The sequence below is a fragment of the Capsicum annuum genome, chromosome 3 (genome assembly GCF_002878395.1).
Source record: "Capsicum annuum cultivar UCD-10X-F1 chromosome 3, UCD10Xv1.1, whole genome shotgun sequence".
Taxonomy (NCBI): domain Eukaryota; kingdom Viridiplantae; phylum Streptophyta; class Magnoliopsida; order Solanales; family Solanaceae; genus Capsicum; species Capsicum annuum.
This window is the reverse complement of record NC_061113.1, coordinates 28,906,486-28,926,289: the sequence shown is the minus strand read 5'-3', so window position 1 is coordinate 28,926,289 and position 19,804 is coordinate 28,906,486. Positions and strand designations below refer to the sequence as shown.

Sequence of the window (19,804 nt, the reverse complement as noted above, 5' to 3'; positions counted from 1 at the left end):
AATAGGACTCGGGGTTTGAGGAGTACCCAAAATACAAGTAGGTACAGTAGAAGGATCCACACTTCTAATTGGAGGAACACTTGGCATAACCAAAGAAAAACCCTTTAAACGAGTCAGCAAATGCACCAACCCCTCTAAAACTAGAAAAACTTTGAGGAACTGGAGTAGAACCCACAGCTCCAACTTTCTCAATATGAGGCTCAAGGGAGAGTCCCCTAGCACTCCTCTTAAATGGGGCTAATCCACGTGCCCATCCACTCTCTTAAGCTCATCCATGACTCGAGGCTCTCTCTCTAGGAGAAGGCTCTGTATCTCTGACCTTGCAAGACCTAGTAAACACTACATGTACAGAAGGAGTGAAACATAACTTAGAACACAAAGTACGAAAGAAATTTACACGATAAGGAATAAAATGAGGGAAATTTCCTAAAAACATCCTATAGCCTCTCAAAAATAGAAAAGGATGTCTACGTACTGATCCGCGAGACTTTATTAAACATCCCATTCTTACACCATTGAGACCAATGAAAACCTGGCTTCTATGATACCAATATGGCATGACCCAAAATCCAAGAGTCATGATGGCACTCATCATGACAAACCTAGACGAATAAGTCTATCACCCAAACTAATACACAAAGGAAAAAAGATAGAAATACCCCCAAGGTAAGGCTTCTATAATGAAACTGAACCAGATAAGTATAATAAATATGAAAATAATATAATCAATAATGCAGTCATAACTCCAAAAACCTGATGTCAATAGTATAAGAACGTATCTAGTACAACTGAAATACAAGTGAAATACATAAAATATCCAAAATACAAGAGGAACTCTATCTTTAATATGAAATTAAAGACATAGTCTATAAGAAAGGTAGGAGAATTCATCCAGATGTCTGAAAGCCAACCACTACCTTGAAAGCACCAGATATCACCTAAATCGACCAAACTTGGGTGCTCTCCAACTAGGACCTACACTAAAAGGGCATAGTAGGCATGAGTACCATCCAATTGTACTTAGTAAGTATCATAGGCCGACCGAGCAAAGTAGATAATAAAACATAAATATACACTAAGGGCACATCACCGGCAATTAGAAAATATCCCTCAATGGTAGCCCACAGTGCTTGCACTAGCAGTTCTAGCATACATATCACATATATTGCAACTACACAACCAAGTAGAACACAAATATACATCATATCACACACGCTTAGTAACAAGGAAGAATATGTATATAAAAGATAGTAAACTACAATTAGTGGAAAATAAAACACAAAGATATAGCAATTCAATCATAATATGAACACAATAAAGCAAGTGACTTGTATAATAAGAGGATAATGATGATGCACGAGGTCATCGCACAACCTCCGTATACACCTACAAAGGCAAGCCTCCCGACATGGGACTCATGGGGTTCATCAAACCATATACAATCCATAATCCATATCCATATCTCTTTTCCAACACATCTCTCATGAAGGATTTTATAAGGTGTTGCAATATCTCCTCTCCGGCATATCCCTTGAAAAGGGTTTTATAAAAAGTGTTGCTAGTGTTTACTAGGTGTTGCCATGGTGGTACAATTTATTTCATGAATGAGTATGATATGAAGATGTAATGCTCCACAACCAACCACAATGATATATTTCCACAACCAATCATAATTTATATTTCCACAACCACATGAGCCAATATCCACTCATTATTTCTACTTAATCATGAATTTTCACATGTTTCATATGTCAATAAGTATGAATATATCACAATATACCAACGGTACCACAAAAAGGCATTTTCAATAACATAATACAATTACTCACATGTATTTTAGGCTATCAACATCAAACAGAACACCACATACATATCGCATGATATCTCAATTTTAATAATTATATCACATATAGACCCACAAACGGGCATAATACATAGCTAACCATTTATCATGATTAGCTTCCACCCTTAACATGCATTTTGTATCAACATTTACTACCCAATCCAGTCTAAAAAAGTTAAGCCATAACCTACCTCAAAGGCCGAAATCAATCTACAATACTTCAACCACAAATCCCTACTTCTCACAAACGGTCCCAAAATCAACTAAAAATGATAAAGATATAATCTATGGATTAAAACAAGGCTAACAATACCCATATTACCCACTTTTGGTTCGAGGTCAAAACGGACCCCCGAAATGAGTTTTGAAAAAAAGGGACAAAAATCGTAACTTTACTTCAAAAATGGTTTTCAATACCTTTAGGAACCTACAACTGAAAACTCAAGTCAAATCGAGTAAAAAACATAGTCCAAATCGAAGAAAAATCTTTTTTGAGTTTTACGGGGTAAAACCTTTGAAATTCATTTTAAAGTGAAGAATCAAAACTTTTTTGAAGATGAAATCGGGAAAAAACTAGTAATTACAGGATTAAGAACATTATTCAAGTGAAAAAGTTTATAATTTTGGGCAAAATCAAGTACTAATATTTTGAAATTTTTGAATAATTAATCAAGAAATTTGATAAAGAAAAGGCTGAATTCTCACCTTAAATTTGTAAAAGAATCAAGAAATATATATTAATCTAGCTTCCCAAGCACCCACAACTTCACTTTTAAACTCTCACACTATTTTAGAATTTAACTCTCTATAAGCAAGATGAAAAATGAGCAAAAATAAAGCAAAAAAGGGTTATTTATACTCATACCAGGTTACCAGGTGCATATGGCATATAACGCATTCCTCAAATGAGTTTTACCCTTTGTGATCTAGGTTGTACCAGCAACCTGGTGCACCAGATTTTATAAGTCTAAAATAGACTTCGATGGGGTGCCCGAGCCTCGTTTGGAATCTGATATACATAAACGAACCATGTAAACATACTAAATTCGATGCTCTAGACTCAATGACTATATCAGAATTTCAAAAAAATTGTTGTTTCCACAAAGTTAACCCTCGAAACTCAAAATTATAATTTTCCAAACCGAAGTTCTAAATGATATTTAAAAGCCATAAAACCAACCAATAATGTTACCACCCTAAAATTGTTGTTCCAAATTTGTTGGCGCAGTCCGTTCAAACATCCATTGTATGGATCAAAAGATAACCATAGAAGTCCAAAATAAGGCTCTCGAAGCCACAAAAAACCACAATATTGCATAAATGGTACCAAAATGCACAAGATCCGTGTCAATCACCTCCACACCCTAGAAATACTATAATACAACTACAGAAAGAGGTAAAATAGTCAAAACATAAAATTACAAATTTCACATATTCATCAAATTTCAGGTTGTTACAAAAATATTATAAAACTTAAAAATTACAAGGTCACAATGAGAAGGAGTGTTTTGTGATCCACCTAGAACTTCTTCCAAAGGAAGAACAAGAAGAAGGTGACAGAAAATATCATTGAAAGGAGGAAAAGAAAAAAGGTGGGAAAACGGCTAAAAATCAACAAAAAAGGGGTGAAATAAAAACATAGGTGGATAAAGGAAAAGGTGTACAAGGAGAAGAAGGGGATTTTAAAGAGAAAAGAAAGAAGAATACATACAGAAGGGGAAGACAAAATCACAGGGGGAGGTATGAATGAAATCCCAAAATTTTTACAAAAGATAATGATGTTATAGTGGGCAATAAATTTGGAGCACTATAAGAGAAGTCAACATCTAAATAAGATAAAGCAGAAAATAAGAATGAGAAGGATGAAGATACAGTAGAGAATAAACAGATCAGTGAGGGGACTAAGAAGAATTAGGTAGATCAATATGAGGAGAAGATGGGGCTTATAGGGGAATCTATTGATTAGGTGATACGCCCAAATTATAACTCTCGTTAGAAAGTATAAGCGGTCGCTGTCAAATATAAAATCCAATGGTGTTGGGTGTCGAATCCCATAGGGAATACTATATTCACCAAGTATTGTTGTGGTTATTAGACTGTTGATCGTCACAAAAAATAATCCAACTGTAGGTTATATTGCAATTAGTAATTCAATTAGAAAAGTTAAACTAGGGTTACGGTTACCAAGATGCTTAAGCAGCTAGGGTTGCGAACTATTTTGAATTCCCAATGAACAATTCTAATTGCAAGAGTAGTTGAATTCTATGGTTTACCCATTAGTTTCTCAACCTAAATGAGTAACTTATCCCCTAATTCTTTCAAACTTAAGGAACATATTATTTATTCAACTATATTCTCACATGGGTTGATCCGGTTAAAGCATCTACCCAAAGGTTAAAGACCTTAGTTTTATGTAAACCCTTTTTTTCCCAACAAACACTTTTCTATTCGAACAAGTGTTGTTCTTGGGCTCACTTTTCAAGTTTGCAACCAACAAAAGTCATTAAAATGAAGAAGGGTTTATGAAATATCAATTAATCATAGAAATCTACTAGATTCACAACCCCCAATCAGTTATTCACATCAAGGCTCCTATAACCCTAGTTATGGGAGCTTAGCCACACATATCCATCACAAAAAGAGAAGAAATTATTGTGTTATTCATAAATTAATTAAGAATTTACTTACAAAAATCACAATTATTGTTCTTCAATCTTCAATAGAGAAAATGATAATGAAATCTAGATCCTCAATTATAGAATGAATCTCAGAAAAAAAAACTACGTAAAATATGTTTCTAGTATGGAAACCTTAATAAAAGATAAAAGATCCCTAATAAAACCTAAAACTGGGTATTTACATGTTCCCAGGTAAAAAGGATTTAAAATTTGAATTCAAAAAAAAATGCGTCCAAATTGGTGGTCTAATTGGTGGTCCACCGCAAAAATGGTGATCCACCATTTTGACTGTCGTTGAGTATTCTGAAATCCTGAATTCTATTTGAGTCTGGTGGTCATGTTGGTGGTCCACCGAAAAACTGGCGGTCCACCATTTTTTGACCACCAATGGGTCTTCTAAAATCCTAAATCTGGTGGTCAGGTTGGTGGTCCAACAATTGTTTGTCCTCAAGCAACTACATAATAATATACTACGATGCTTAACTAAGAGAAACATAAAATACCTATGATAGTCAATCATTAATTTTAGTTCAAAACACATTACCCTCTCCAAGTTCAATCACTTTAAACGTAACTGTGCATATTAATGAAAGTCAACAATGTGACACAAAGAAATCAAGTTATGGCATCACATTAGAAACAAACCACCATGCATATGTACAAGTTACACTACCTAAACAAGTAAGCATCCAGCAATACAATCCATGTGCCCTTACAATGAAGAAGTCCCTCCTCACTTATCTATGAAATCAAGCATGTCAATATGGGGACGGTTAAAAAACACACACTCTCAGAAAGAAGTTTCAATCAATGTATGTCAAATACCATAAGCTTGCCCTTATTTTCATCACCTAAGCTTTCAGTCAGTTAAGTTAGGATCACTATAGGACTTTTCTTCAGCTTGTAATGCAGGCTTGAGGCTGGTATGATACGTAAAGATATTTAAAGTGACTAGGCCTCCTTGGCACTACACTAATTTTTGGAGTTAACTTATTAACCTTTAGCTTATTTCTCCCTTTCTTTATTAACACAACTTCAGGCTGGGTACGGTCTTTTAGTCTTTCATTTTCTCTTTTTCACAACTTTTCTTTTCTTATTCTTTTTCTACCACACCCAGCCTTGCAATCTTTTCTCTCATTTTACCTTTCTCCATACTCACTTTACATCATGCACCCCTATGATATCCACCCTCAACTTAGGCTATTTGCCTAAGTCAAAGTACACAATATCCAAGGAGGACCAGGGCCAAAACAAGTTCATTGCGATACAAATAGGAAGGTGATAGGTCTACAAGAAAAATAGGCATATAGGCTCAAAATTGGGATCAAGGGATATCATTCACACATGGAAGGACATTTAGGCTAAAAGAGGACTAATATAAAAAATGGTCTATGATCCTTTCCTAACCACTATCCTACAACCAGGTAAGACTAACCGGGCAAGTTTTGAATTTAACACACAAAGAAACTTGGTAATATCTCACACACACTTGGCACAAAGGTATATCACAAGCTACTACCTGACTGGATTATGCAATTGTTAGCAATGATCATTGTGTCCCTAATATTAATGCCATAAAAAGATTCATATAATCGCATATAGATGCATATCACACAGTTACAAAATAGACAATTGGAGAGGTATTTATCATTTGTCCTAGAAATTAACAAAAATATGTCAACTGCCCTAGATACTTATTTTTCTCCCAGTTAACCACAAAAAATCATGAAACAATACACCTAAACATGACGGCTCTAGTAGGAACAAGACTCTGAGAAAAAGAGACACGGCAATAAAAACCCCCAAGAGGACATCAACACCCATAAGTAGCTCCATACACCCTCAACTTAAAATCATGCACTATCCCTATGCATCAAGCCAAAACAAGAGAGTTAGAAACATACATGTCGCACCATAGGGGTGAAGATCTAATGTCAACCACATAAGACAAATACAAACAACAAAATACCTTGGGTTGCCTCCCAAGCAGCGCCTAATTTAACATCGCGGCACAAATTGATCATCTTGACTACTCAGAATTCGTCAAGATACCCTGTTGATACCTCTTTACTTCACTTGTTGAATCGAGAAAATGCTTTATTCCTAGTCCAGCCACTTTGGAAGCACTAACACCCTTGCTTTCAAGTTCAACCACACCAACCATGGTCTCCACAGCAGACCTATTCTTAGTTGGTACATCTCACTCATCTTCATAGAATACATCAACAATTGAGAAGACACTCATCTCCTTTTGTTGTTTCATGGATTTACACACTTCAAAACTGACCTATTTCCCATTGAGCCTAAATTTCAGATCATTCAACTCCAAGTCAACTAACACTCTACCAGTTGCTAAGAATGGCCTACCTAAAATTATGGGTACTTCGAAGTCCACTTCGCAATCAAGAAGTACAAAGTTGGTAGGAAATATAAAATCGGCCACCTTTACAAGTACATCATGCAGAATCCCAATTGGCCTTTTCACCAATATGTCTGCCATTAGAAGCCGCATATTGGTAGGTGTAGGATCTCCCAAACCCAGTTTTTTGAAAACCATCAACGACATCAGATTTATACTTGCTCTATGATCACAAAGGGCCCTTTTAAAATTTAGAGATCCAATCATACATAGGACAGTAAATGCTCCCGTATCAGCTTTCTTATGCTCAATAGATCTTGTAGCAATAGCGCTACAATGCTGAAGATTGTCTACCATTTTATATCTCACTGTCTTTTTCTTCGTCAACAGGTCTTTCATAAACTTAGCATATCCGAGCATCTGTTCCAGTGCTTCAACTAAGGGCACATTCACTGTCAACTGCTTCAACATAGCCATGAATTTGCTAAACTTTCCATCAACTTATTTCTTCTTTAATCATTATGGAAATGGAGGTGGTGTCCTTGGGATTTCATCTGGATCAACTTTTATCTTTTGCCTTGCTCTACATCACTAACATGCTTCAGCTTATATGGTTGTTCCACTTGTGAACTCTTTTTTTTAACCTCCTAACACTACAAGCACCACTGGAGATTTATCAACCATCTCCTTATCCATTTTGACCTCATTAATATAAGAGGATGCTCCCAGACATGGACTAGATAACATCTTACCGTTGGTCCATAGATTCTTAACTATATCACTTGGTAGAGTCCCACTCTTTCTTTGGTTGAATGTTGTGGATAATTGGCCCATCTGCTGCTCCAGTTGTTTGATAGCAGTTGAATGTGAATTTACTAATTGACTAATAAAAGATAAGTCACACTTCATCATCGTCACCCCAGTATTTGTTGCCTCAAATCCCTTTAATAGTTTCTCCATTATGTCCTCCATGGATATTTTTCCTGAACTGGTGGCAGCATTATCACAACTTCCAGAAGGTATATATAGTCCACTCCTGTCGTTATTATTCTTCCAAATTCCTTCATCCCTATCTTTATAACCAGCTTTGTCATAATAGTTCCAACCTTGGTTCCCTTGGCTATTGCTATGAAAAAACCCCTGGTTGTTTAGATAGTTTGCCTCTTCTTCTGAATCAGAGTCAGCTCTGCCTTTGGATCCTACAGCTTTCACTTTCTCAGTCTTTCCAGATATTAAATGCTTGGTCAACAAATCTATTTGTTTCTTCAAGTGTGCCATGTCCTAGTCACATTCTTTCTTCTTCTTGCATTGCACTGCAGTCATACCACCAGACACAATAGGGTTTGCTATCACAGAATCTCTGGTATGCCAAGCTCTACTTTGTTTGGTCATCCGATCAAGAATCTCCGAGGCCTATGGAAAAGTGAGATCCACAAATGATCCTCCTGCAGCATTATCCACAACTGGCTTTGTAATAGAGTTTAAACCCTAATAAAGAGTCTCCATCAAATGAATATCTATTATATTATGGTTCGGGCATTGCATCAACTTCTTTTTAAACCTTTCCCAGGTCCCATGAAGAGCTTCAGTGGGTTATCCCTTAACTATACCCTCCTAGAAGGTGCAAAAACCTTTCTAGGAAAGCCACTTTCAACTTCCTCCCGTTGGTTATAGAATCGGGAGTCAGTCCATTGAGCCATAGTATTGCCTCTCAAGACAGAGACAATGGAAATAAGCGTAGTTGGATAGCATTCTGTCCTACTCCTGAGTTATCAAAGGATTTGTAAATAGTGACAAATTTCACTAAATACATATTAGGATCATCCCCTGGGAGTCTACCAAACAACCCCTTCAGATGGAGGAGTTGAATCATCGTGCTTGTAATATTAAACTTAGCTCCTGGTGCTAGAGGTGGAGGAACAATAGCTCTAGTAGCACCTTCTCTATCCATTTCATCCTTGTCATCATTAAGATCAAACTACATAGGCTGACGGTCTTGCCTTTCTCAAAAAGGATGATTTTTTATTATATTTCGATTCACCGGCACAGCTACATTCTCTGCATGCCTTGGGTTAGAAGGATCTAATAAGTCCTCATCCCCTAAATCATCATCATCAGGATTAGGATAACATGCAGGTTGACTATCATTCTGTTGATCAATCTGGGCTCTAGCCATGGCGGCTAGTCTTTCAGCTTCCTGAGGGTCTGCCATTCTTCCAATTAACTGCAGATTCGGATGTACTGGTAATAACGGTGCACCCGATCTCCATGTACTTGGCATACACAATAACTACCCTTCACAAATTAAAAACAACAAAGGTAAAATTTGGGAAAATTGACCAAAGGTCAATTAACAAATACAAACTTAATTTAAAACCGTATTCCCCGGTAATGGAGCCAAAATTTGATATGCCCAAATTACAACTCTCGTTAGAAAGCATAAGCGGTCGCTGTCAAATATAGAACCCAATGGGGTTGGGTGTCAAATTCCACAGGGAATACTGTGTTCACTACGTATTGTGGTTGTTATTAGACTGTTGATCGAATGTTCCAGAATAAAGGGGGTTTTGATTTTTCAATTGTATTCAAATGCTTGTCACATAAAGTAATCCAACTGTAGGTTGTATTACAAATAGTAATTCAATAAGAAAAGTCAAACTAGAGTTATAGTTACCAAGATGCTTAAGCAGCTAGGGTTGCAAACTATTTTGGATTCCCAATGAACAATTCTAATTGCAAGAGTAGTTGAATTCTACGGTTTATCCATTAGTTTCTCAACCTAAATGAGTAACTTATCCCTTAATTATTTCAAACTTAAGGAACATATTATTTATTCAAATATATTCTCACATGGGTTGATTCAATTAAGGTATCTACCCTCTATCCAAAGGTTAAAGCCCTTAGATTTATGTAAACCCTTTTTTTCCCAACAAACACTTTTCTATTCGAACAAGTGTTATTCTTGGGCTCACTTTTCATGTTTGCAACCAAGAAAAGTCATTAAAATGAAGAAGGGTTTATGAAATATCAATTAATCATGGGAATCTACTAGATTCACAACCCCCAATCAGCTATTCATATCAAGGCTCCCATAACCTTAGTTATGGAAGCTTAGCCACACATCTCCATCACATAAAAAGAAGAAATCATTGTGTTATTCATAAATTAATTTAGAATTTACTTACAAAAGTCACAATTATTGTTCTTCAATCTTTAATAGAGAAAATGATAATGGAATCTAGATCCCCAATTCTAGAATAAATCTTAGAGAAAAAACTATGTACAATATTTTTCTAGTATGAAAACCTCAATAAAAGATAAAAGATCTCTAATAAAACCTAAAACTGGGTATTTATATGTTCCCACATAAAAAGAATTTAAAATTTAAATTCAGAAAAAAATACGGTGGTCAACCGCAAAATTGGTGTCCAACATTTTGACCGTCGCTGAGTGTTCTGAAATCTTAAATTTTGTTTGGATCTGGTGGTTAGGTTGGTAGTCCACCGCAAAACTGGTGGTCCACCATTTTGACCACCAGTGGGTCTTCTGAAATCCTGAATCTGGTGGTCAGGTTGGCGGTCCACCATAAAACTGTTGGTCCACCATTTTGATCGTCGCTGAGTGTTCTGAAATCCTAAATTCTATTTGGGTCTGGTGGACAGGTTGGTGGTCCACCGCAAAACTAGTAGTCCACCATTTTGACTACCAGTGGGTCTTTTGAAATTATAAATCTGGTGGTCAGGTTGGTGGTCCACCACAAAACTGGTGGTCTACCATTTTGACCATCACTGGGTCTTCTAAAATCCTAAATTCTGTTTTAGGTCTAGTGGTTAGTTTGGTGGTCCACCATTTTGACCACTAGTGGTGTTTTTCTGCTAATTTATTGAGTCTTCTCCTTTAGCTAGCTCCTTACCCTGAAACACTAAAATCCATCATTAAATGCAACCTTGATTGCTTGAAAACATGCACTTTTTCCAAGAAAAAGTGCACAATGTTCCATCAAAAGCCGGAACATTATTAGGGAAAACAACACAATGTACATAGTTTTGCTCAAATTAAAAAACTCAGAAGGGATCAGTTAAGGAGGCAGGCAAATTAGTTAAGGAGACAGATGAATCAACAAAGAAGTAGATGATAGAGAAAAGAGAAATTAAAGTGATTAAGCACAAAAATAAATAGCTAAGGAGGGAAAGAAGCAATATACAGATAAGTAGGAAGAACAACAAGATCAGAGTGGAGAATTAGTAACACCAAAGATTGGCTCTATGACTAAGCAGGAGAAGAGGGATAAGAAGAATACAGAGGAGGATGAGAGCATAGACCTGAACATAGAGCAAGTGAGTAAAGATGGTTATTTGTCACCAAGACACATCAGGAATTTGAAAGGAAAATAAATAATATAGCAAATTCTATAACTCAACAATCACAAATGAATATAAGGAGAAAGAAAGGATATTCTTTTACATTTGATCAATGATAAATAAGGTGATTTTTTTGGAATATCAGATCTGTTAGGTCTCAAAAATATTTTGAGAGACTAGTAGAGCTTCATAGAAGATATCATTACTCATACATAGCTTTATTAAAGCCTTTCCAAAGCCTAAAGAAAATAAAGAGATATAGAAAAAGATTAGGGCTGCCGAATGCAAAAGTGAATTGCTCAGCAAAATTTTGGCTCTTCTAGAAGGATGACTGGGAGTTTAAAGGATGAACAAACTCAATTCAACAACTAAAAATGCATTTTCAGAGGAAAGAAATGAATGAAAAAGTATGTATAACTGCAGTCTATGCAAGGTGCAATGCTGTGAAAAAATTAGAATTTTGGGAGGATTTAGAGAGTATCTCTAATATGATGTAGTATCATTGGCTTGTGGGTGGGGATTTTAACAAAATAAGGGATGAGGATGAAAAGTAGGAGGATTTCCTATGACCCAGAAAGAAATAATAGACTTTGCTATCTATATTAGCTCATGTGCTTTAAATAAATTGAAATTCACAGGATCAAGTTATACTTGGTGGAATGGTAGAATTGAAGAAGATTGTGTATTCAAGAGACTAGACAGAGTATTGGAATAATGAGTTTATGTACCTTCTTATCAACAGTGAAGTGCAATATTTGGTTAGACAGGGTTCAGATCATGCTCCATTACATCTGATTTGTGATACATCACAGGATCAGGCTGTAAAGCCTTTTAAATTCTTAAATTCTTGGGTGAAACATAAAAAAATTCTAAAAGTGGTGGATAAAGCCTAGTCAGAAGAGATGGAAGGATCACCTTTTACAATAGTGCATACCAAGTTGAAAAAAGTCAAGAATACTTTGACATAGTGGAGTAAAAGGACTTTTGGTGACATTTGTCAAAAGAATGCCACTTTGGAAAATGTAGTGAAGAAAAAGGAGACCCAGTTAGAAATATCACCTTCAGAGGAAAATAGAATGACTCTAAACAAAGTAAAAACTGATTTAAAAAGATATCTTCATAATGAGAAAGAATGTTGGAGACAAAAATCTGGGATGAAATGGTTCTCTAAGGGGGATAGAAAAATAAAGTTATTCCATTCCCATGTTAAAGAAAGAAGGAAAAGAATGCAAATTATTGAAATTCAGACTATCCCAGGGGATCTGATCAACACTACTAAAAATATTAGAGAAGAAGCAATTAAAGTTTTCAAATACAAGTTCAAGCAGGATCAAGAAAGGAAGAATAGTGAAATAATTTAGTGCATATCAAAGTTGATCAACCAAGAGCAGAATGAACAAATGGAAAGGGTTCCTTCCAAAGAGGAGGTAAAAGAAGTGGTATTTGATCTAAATGGGTAGTGCTAGTGGACCTGATGGCTTTTTCAAACATTTCTTTCAAACCTGCTGGTATAATATTGGTGAGGATATGACTAATATAGTTAAAGCTTTCTTTAGTGGACCGAAACTTTCCAGGTATATCACCCATACCAATTTAGTACTCATTCCTAAAAAGGAGAATGTGAAAACATTTTCAGCTTTCAGGCCTATAAGTCTTAGTAATTTTGCCAATAAGATAATTTCTAGGATGCTACATAAAAGAGTAGTGGATTTTCTCCCTAGTCTAACTTTTGTAAATTAAATTGTCTTTGTTAAGGAGAGAAGTATTACTAAAATTGTACTACTGGCACAGAAGATAATAAAGGACATTATCTTGAGAAAGAAGCATCATAATGTAGTGGTTAAGTTGGACATGGCAAAGTTCTATAATAGGGTCTCCTTGAAGTTCTTAATAAGGGTCATGAGAAGGTTTGGTTTTTCTGAAAGAATAATTGACATAGTGGTGAGACTGCATGTCATCCAGGTTTAATAAAGAAGATGATTAAAATATTAAAGGGATATGAGAAAGTATCATGTTAGTTGAGTAATATGGATAAAAGTTTTTTTTTATCTCTATGAAAAGACTCCAGTAGGTGTTTGTAATCAAAATAGGAGGATAACTGGAATAGCACAGGGAAGTTTTTCTTTCACATATTTGGGATATCCAATGTTCTATGGGAGAAAAAATAAGAGCCATTTTGAAGATTTGATTAAGAAGGTTATGAGAAGATTAAGCTTATGGTAGAATAAAGTGCTTTCTTTTGGTGGAAGGTATATATTAATATCTCATGTTCTACAGTCTATGCCTATGTAATTGTTACCTGCTATGAATCCCCCTATCAATGTGATTAACCAGTTGTATAAGATTTTTTCTAAGTTCTTTTGGGCATCTATAACTGGTGCTAAGAATAAGCATTGGGTGTCTTGGGAGAATAAGTGTTATCCCAAAGAAGAGAGGGATTGGTTTTAAATCTCTTCACATATTTTCAAAACCCTTAAGTGCCAAGCTTTGGTGGAATTTCAGGACTTCCACATCTTCTCTATGGAGTGAGTTTACGTGGAATAAATATTGTAAGAAACATCATCCTATCATGTCCAGAGAATATGGAACATCTCATGTATGGAGGAAGTTAGTTAACATTAGGGAGCATAACATATGGTGGCAAGTTAAAGAAGGTAACACTAGCTTCTAATTTGAAAAGTGGACAAGACAGGGAGCGCTATACTCTATGGAAGGAGATAATGCTACAGAAGAGGAGCTGGAAGTCAGAGATTTTATTGTTAGGGCGAATGCCCAAGGACGAAGAGGATTGCTCAGGCTTGAACAATAGGTTTATTCACCGACTAGGCCAGCTGTAGCGCTTATTCCTTGCTTATTCAAGAAATTGAATTACCCGAGTTAACTGAGGAAGTTCTAGTAAAACGCTTGAACGCTTGAAGATAAGTTTTGTACTCAATTAATTTCTCAGTCCCTCTAGTCGGGTGGGCGCACGATAAATAAAAAGAGAAAAAGAAAAGCCATTCCATTTCGACAAAAGACCCACACCCAAGTTCCATAGCTTTTGGTTCGCTATCCCGACCATTGCAAGTTCCTGCTGTGCATCCCTGCCCGATCATTTTCTTCTGATTATCTCTTTTTAGCCAAACTACTAGCTTCTGGGAGGAGGGTTATAGACTCATTCAGGTTGAGACGGACTCCCTGCTTCAGATTTAGCATTCATTCCCCCTCCCCTTCCTGGATTTCGCCTTATTGTCTGCTATGTTAGCCGTCAATTGTTGCTCCCTCTCTCGAGATTGCAATCCCTATCGAGTCGGGAAGGAATGAGTAATGGGTCGAGGAATCGGGCATCGGCCCTCAATGATACGAAGAGCTAGCTTTGCTACCCCTGGGGGCTCAGAGAAAAGTCTACTTGCATTTGTGTTGCATGTGAAAAAGCGGCTCCGTCCCGGAAGCAGGACCTTCCCTTTCCTTTGACCAACGGGCCCTCAAACCTTTATGATTTCGTGCCGAACCTGGTCTCCATCTTCGAACTTCTCGTTCGATGAGACCCCAGGTCTCGCTGTTTCCGTTATTCTCTATAACCATAATATAAAACAAGTAAACCTGGAAGCTTCGAAGCGGACTTTAAAGAAATGTCTCCCCGGAAGAAGAATAGCCCCGCTCTCTAGCCGACTGATCCCAGGGTTGAGGGACCCAGCCCAGACAACTTTGGAGTAGAGTCACTTCCAATAGCTTCAGTAAAGCTCTTAAAATACGAGAAATATCAATCGGTGGAAATTTCTGTGGTTGGTTCTTGAACCGATTCCAAAAGAAAGACCACCAAAAGTAACGACCACCAAGATAGGCATAGTAATTCGATCTTTTGATCACCCATTTTTGGAAAACCCTTTTTGGGGGCTTCCGCCTTACACACGGAAAGCCAAGGAGAAAGACTGCCATCTCAGGCATACCATCGACAGAGTAAGGAAAGGACAGGCAGAAAGCGCGCTAATCAAATCCTATCCCTTCTTAGTCCCAGCTAACCAAGTTCATTCCAGCCACTCAGTACTCAGTAGCAGCTCCCATATTCGCGATTCGCGAGGGAGTTTGACTTCTATTACAGGAAGAAAGCATCTTTAAGAGAGGAAATCTTTCTTTCTAGGGAATCTGTGCTTACTAAGCCTGTGTTTGATATCACGGACGAGCCACATGCAGGGAAACTTGCACGTGTGGTTCTGGCCGGGCTTTCCTAGTAAACCCAAGAAAGGTCGAAGAGGCCAGCAAATAAAAAGGAATATCGAAAATTCGAGTGGCTGAAGCTGAAGCAGCTACTTTCGAAGTAACAGAAAGAAAAGAGGCCAAGTGATGGGTTACGGTTCTGCGACAGGTGAAGTTTTGGTTGGAAATGCCTTCTTGGGTGACTCTTTCCTTTCGTTCACTTTTTCTAACATTTCTAGTACCAACTAATTCATTCGGGCGAGACATCTTACGATGTCATGGCATGGTCTTTGAGTACAAGCCTGGGAGGACCAATTTGCCGACGCACTAAGTCGAAGGGCCGAGTTGGCATCCAACAAGTTCGAATTAGAATAGATAGCATCCATGAGGGGCCGTCCCCGAACGCATAAGATAGAAAAAGGACCCTGTCTCGATCCTTTTTCTTTCTGATTTTGCTTTCTATTAGTAAGCTCTGCTTCTGACTCACGCCTTCCGGCCTGGCAGCGTCGAAGGAGTCGGATCACCCTGGGTTACTGAAGAGTCGTCCGACTTCTCGGTGACCGAATAAGAGAGGTTTTTACCGCTTTCTCTTCTCTCCAGCACTCTCGGACTGATCATCTCCCATCAATCGGTACTAGTTGAAGTAATGAAAAAATCCCCTTTCCAACCAGTCAAGTGGTGGGGGGCGGTGGCTAATCCGTACACGCGGTGGGGGGTGACAGCCAGAAATGAGATTTGGGGAACGAAGTCAATCGATGCGCTCTCTAAGGGAGAAGACAGGAGGTCTGTCGGAAATTCTCATGCTCTAGCACTTTGTTTGCGTTAAAAGGGGTGAGTTTTATTTGAAGTAGACGATGGAAAAGGCTACTTGTAAGCGTGATCCTCTATCCTCTCTCTTTCTATCATCAGAGAATCAATCTCGTAGCCAGACGGAGACTCCGAGGGAGATGCGCCTTTTTCACTCCGAGGGTTAGAAAATGAAGTCTGTATAAGCTGAGAAGTAAGTTGTCTCAAGAAATGGTTGCTCACATTATTGAAAATATAAAGCCCCCTTCAGAAGAACGGTCAAATAATTAGCCATGGTGGATGGGAAACACTCAAGGAACCTTTATTGTTAAATCAACATGGGAGATGCTGAGAAATAAAAAAGAGAGTAAGAAGGAGTATAAATTTATCTTGACTAAAGCAATATATTTAAAGATAAAAATTTTCATATGGAGAGTATGGAAAAGGAAGATTACTACAGATGATAATTCTAAAACGATGAGAATCAATATTGTGTCCAGATGTTAGTGTTATGATGTGAAAGAGGAAGAAATTATGAAACATATTTTTCTAACAACCCCATAGCTGCAAGGCTATGGAGGCAGTTTGTTATTTTTATAGGAATAGAGGTTAAAGACATGGAACTACATCAACTGATTCATATATGGTGGACAATGAATGTATCTGAAAAGTTGAAGATAGTATTTAGAGCCATGTCAACAATTACTATGTGGTGTATTTGGAAAAAGAGGAATGGTATAAAGCATAGAGGGAGAGTGACCTGTAATACCATGGTATGAAAAATACAAGATTTAACTAGAAAACTAATTAAATCAATGTATCCATGGGTTAAAATAGAAAATGGAGAGTGGCCCACTAAAGCGAGTATTTTGAAGAACTATAAGCCTAAGTTGCATGCAACTATTGTTTTTTTGCATTAGGGATGATAAAGGGAACCTGATATATGAGAAAGCTAAGGGTATAGGGGAGATAACTAATATGGTGGCTGAGGGTATAGGGGAGAAAACTAATATGGTGGCTGAGGTATTAGCTATCAGGGAAGCTTTGACATACTGCCAAGCTCAGCACATCATGGGGGTGACTATTGAAGCTGATTAACTCGTTCTGAAGAGAATGATAGAAAACCAGTGGAAGGTGCCTTGGGAAGTGATAGAGAGTGTTGAAGGTATAAGATGCTTGCAACAAATAGTACAAGGGAAAGTAACTCACATATTTAGGAGGGGAATACAGTAGCTGATGCACTTGCAAATAAAGTAATTGAACCACAAGAAATAAAGTTGTACAGAAGTTTCAAAGATCTACCACAACAATAAGCAGATCAATCAACATGGAAAAAACACAGTCTCTTTATTTAAGGATTAGGAAATGAATAATCAACAAGCAATAATGCAAAGTAATAATTCAAGGTAGATAAGAAAGCAGACATTCAACATTAAAGATAATCGCAAATAGGGTCCTAATATTTACAAATTCACGAGAATGTGAGGAAATAACATGCACACAAATCTTTTAATGTTAGTCTAGATAGAGACAAAGATGATGTGCTAAACCTAGCTATCCAAAAACTTTACCAAAAAAAAGGGTGTTTTGAGCCTCTCACTAAAGCACTCCAGATTTGACAAATTTCTTGAGGAGCTGTTTAATAGACTATCAGAATCTGAGAAATACAAGGAAGATGAAAAGGATAAAGAAAGATGATAAAAGGGAAAATAAAGTCAAGAAGGAGAAGAACTCACAACATTGGTCAAATCAGAGTACTGGCATGATACAGCATTCCCATGAGGATAAACGTCGACCACCTGAGATATCGGTGTGGTTAGAAAGATGGAGATTAGAAGAAAGCAACATGAAGAATAGGGTTTAACCTGAGGCTAGTGAAGATGATAAACAGAGCAACAACGATGGAGACGATGGTTCAAGCTTGAAGATAACTCAGAGGAGGTATGAAATGAAGTGACAGGTACAACTCAAAAGAAAACATTGCTCAGGGAAGGCGGTGGAGTGAGCTGAAGAGTAGTGAATACTCTTGGACCGAAGGTAGATATTTTAGGTGGGATAGGAAACCTTTCAACTTTCATGTAATGGATCGAGTGTTGGGCCCATGTACATATCAATGTACAGAATTTTTGTTGGGCTTTTGGGTCCATTTTTATTACTAACACGGTCCGGCTAGGACACAAAATTTAATTTAAAAAAGAAACCTCTAAGTTGGTGGTTGGTCATAAGAATTTCAAATACCATTTCAGTAAAAATAAGTAAAATTTATTTTCACTTTTTTCAGTCTCACTTTTCTCACAATAATTCAAAAACAACTTCAATTATATTAATGACCGGACACAACTCCAACTTCAACTACAAATCAAACAAACATATGAGAAGATAGGAAAATATTTTCCTCCGTACAAAACACGCCCTAATTGTTAATACTTCTTCCATCTCAGAAAGAATGATCTACTTTTCTTTCAATCCATTCAAAAAAGAATGGGCCTTTCCTATTTTAACAACACTTTGATTCCAACTTGCCACATGGCATGTTTAAACACGAGATTAAATAATATTTTGGTACATTTGAAAATAATTTAAATTTAAGACCACAAAATTCAAAAGTTTCTTTAATTTTTTAAACTCCATGCAAAGCCAAAATAAGTCATTCTTTTTTAAAAGCAGAAAATGATAAATTTAAGAGAATATTATTTTTTTCGTGAAACATGACACTTGCCTTTACTTATTAGTCAATTTAGAAAAAGAATTCCCCTTCGTCTCATTTTATAATTTGAAACTTTATACTAAATGATATAACTTCATAATTTAAAATTATCATGGCATATGAAAATAAAATATTTTAAACTTTTTAAAAGGAAATATTCATATTCTGAAAGAAGCAAAATGATTTTAATTATAGAAGTACCATTTATGTAGTTGGGATCAAGATGCTCTCAAAGTGACGTGCATAGTAAATTTCTAATATAGACGTGAAAATTTGACGGATCTAATTAATATTTAAATACTTAATTAGCCTTTGACGTTGTCACATAAATAAGAGAAGAATGCTTAAAATGACAAACATTTCTCACCGTAGATTGGAGAGAAATGATTTTGGTAGACAAAACGATTCATATATATCAAGTAATATCTACAAGTTTTCAATTTAAGAAGACAAAAGAGAGTTACCCCTCCAAATACAATACTTTGTTTATTTTTAAAACTTCGTGGTGGTTCTTGCCCTTTGAAACAACTTCAAAATGAATGTATACATGAAACACCAATTATTCTAATTGCATGTTAAATTCGTTTAATTTTATACTTTTATCATGCTTTCTTACTTTATTTCTTTCTCTACTCCATGTTTCTCATCCCATTAACCTATTTCTTGGCACTTTGCTTCCAACCTCCCTACTTTTTTTTAGGTAACTAACTTATTTTCATTAATCACCATTGAACACTTCAAAGCAAGTTGGCAACCTCTATCAGCTTAATCCCACAAATCCAGTGAGTAACACCTGGAAACCTTCTTAGCCTAACAGCCTAAAGATCTTCTAACTATGAGCTATATCATAACAAGCAAGTTTGAATAAAGGCTCTGGTATTAGCAGGAGCCCTT

General features: G+C 36.6%; 1 long non-coding RNA gene across 5 annotated transcripts; it reads right to left on the bottom strand.

Moving 5' to 3' along the window:
* Positions 1-702: 702 nt before the first annotated feature.
* On the bottom strand, positions 703-18,258 carry LOC107864025. 5 transcript variants are annotated; one of them, XR_007053503.1, is made up of 5 exons: positions 18,069-18,258; positions 17,940-18,002; positions 17,775-17,860; positions 2,709-2,852; positions 703-975 (listed from the first exon to the last, which is right to left on the bottom strand). It is a non-coding gene; the product is annotated as an uncharacterized LOC107864025 (long non-coding RNA). The 5 variants fall into 5 exon arrangements; XR_007053504.1 differs by lacking the exon at positions 17,775-17,860 and having other exon boundaries at positions 703-980; positions 18,069-18,256; XR_007053502.1 differs by lacking the exon at positions 17,775-17,860 and having other exon boundaries at positions 18,069-18,256.
* Between the last annotated feature and the right edge of the window lie 1,546 nt (positions 18,259-19,804).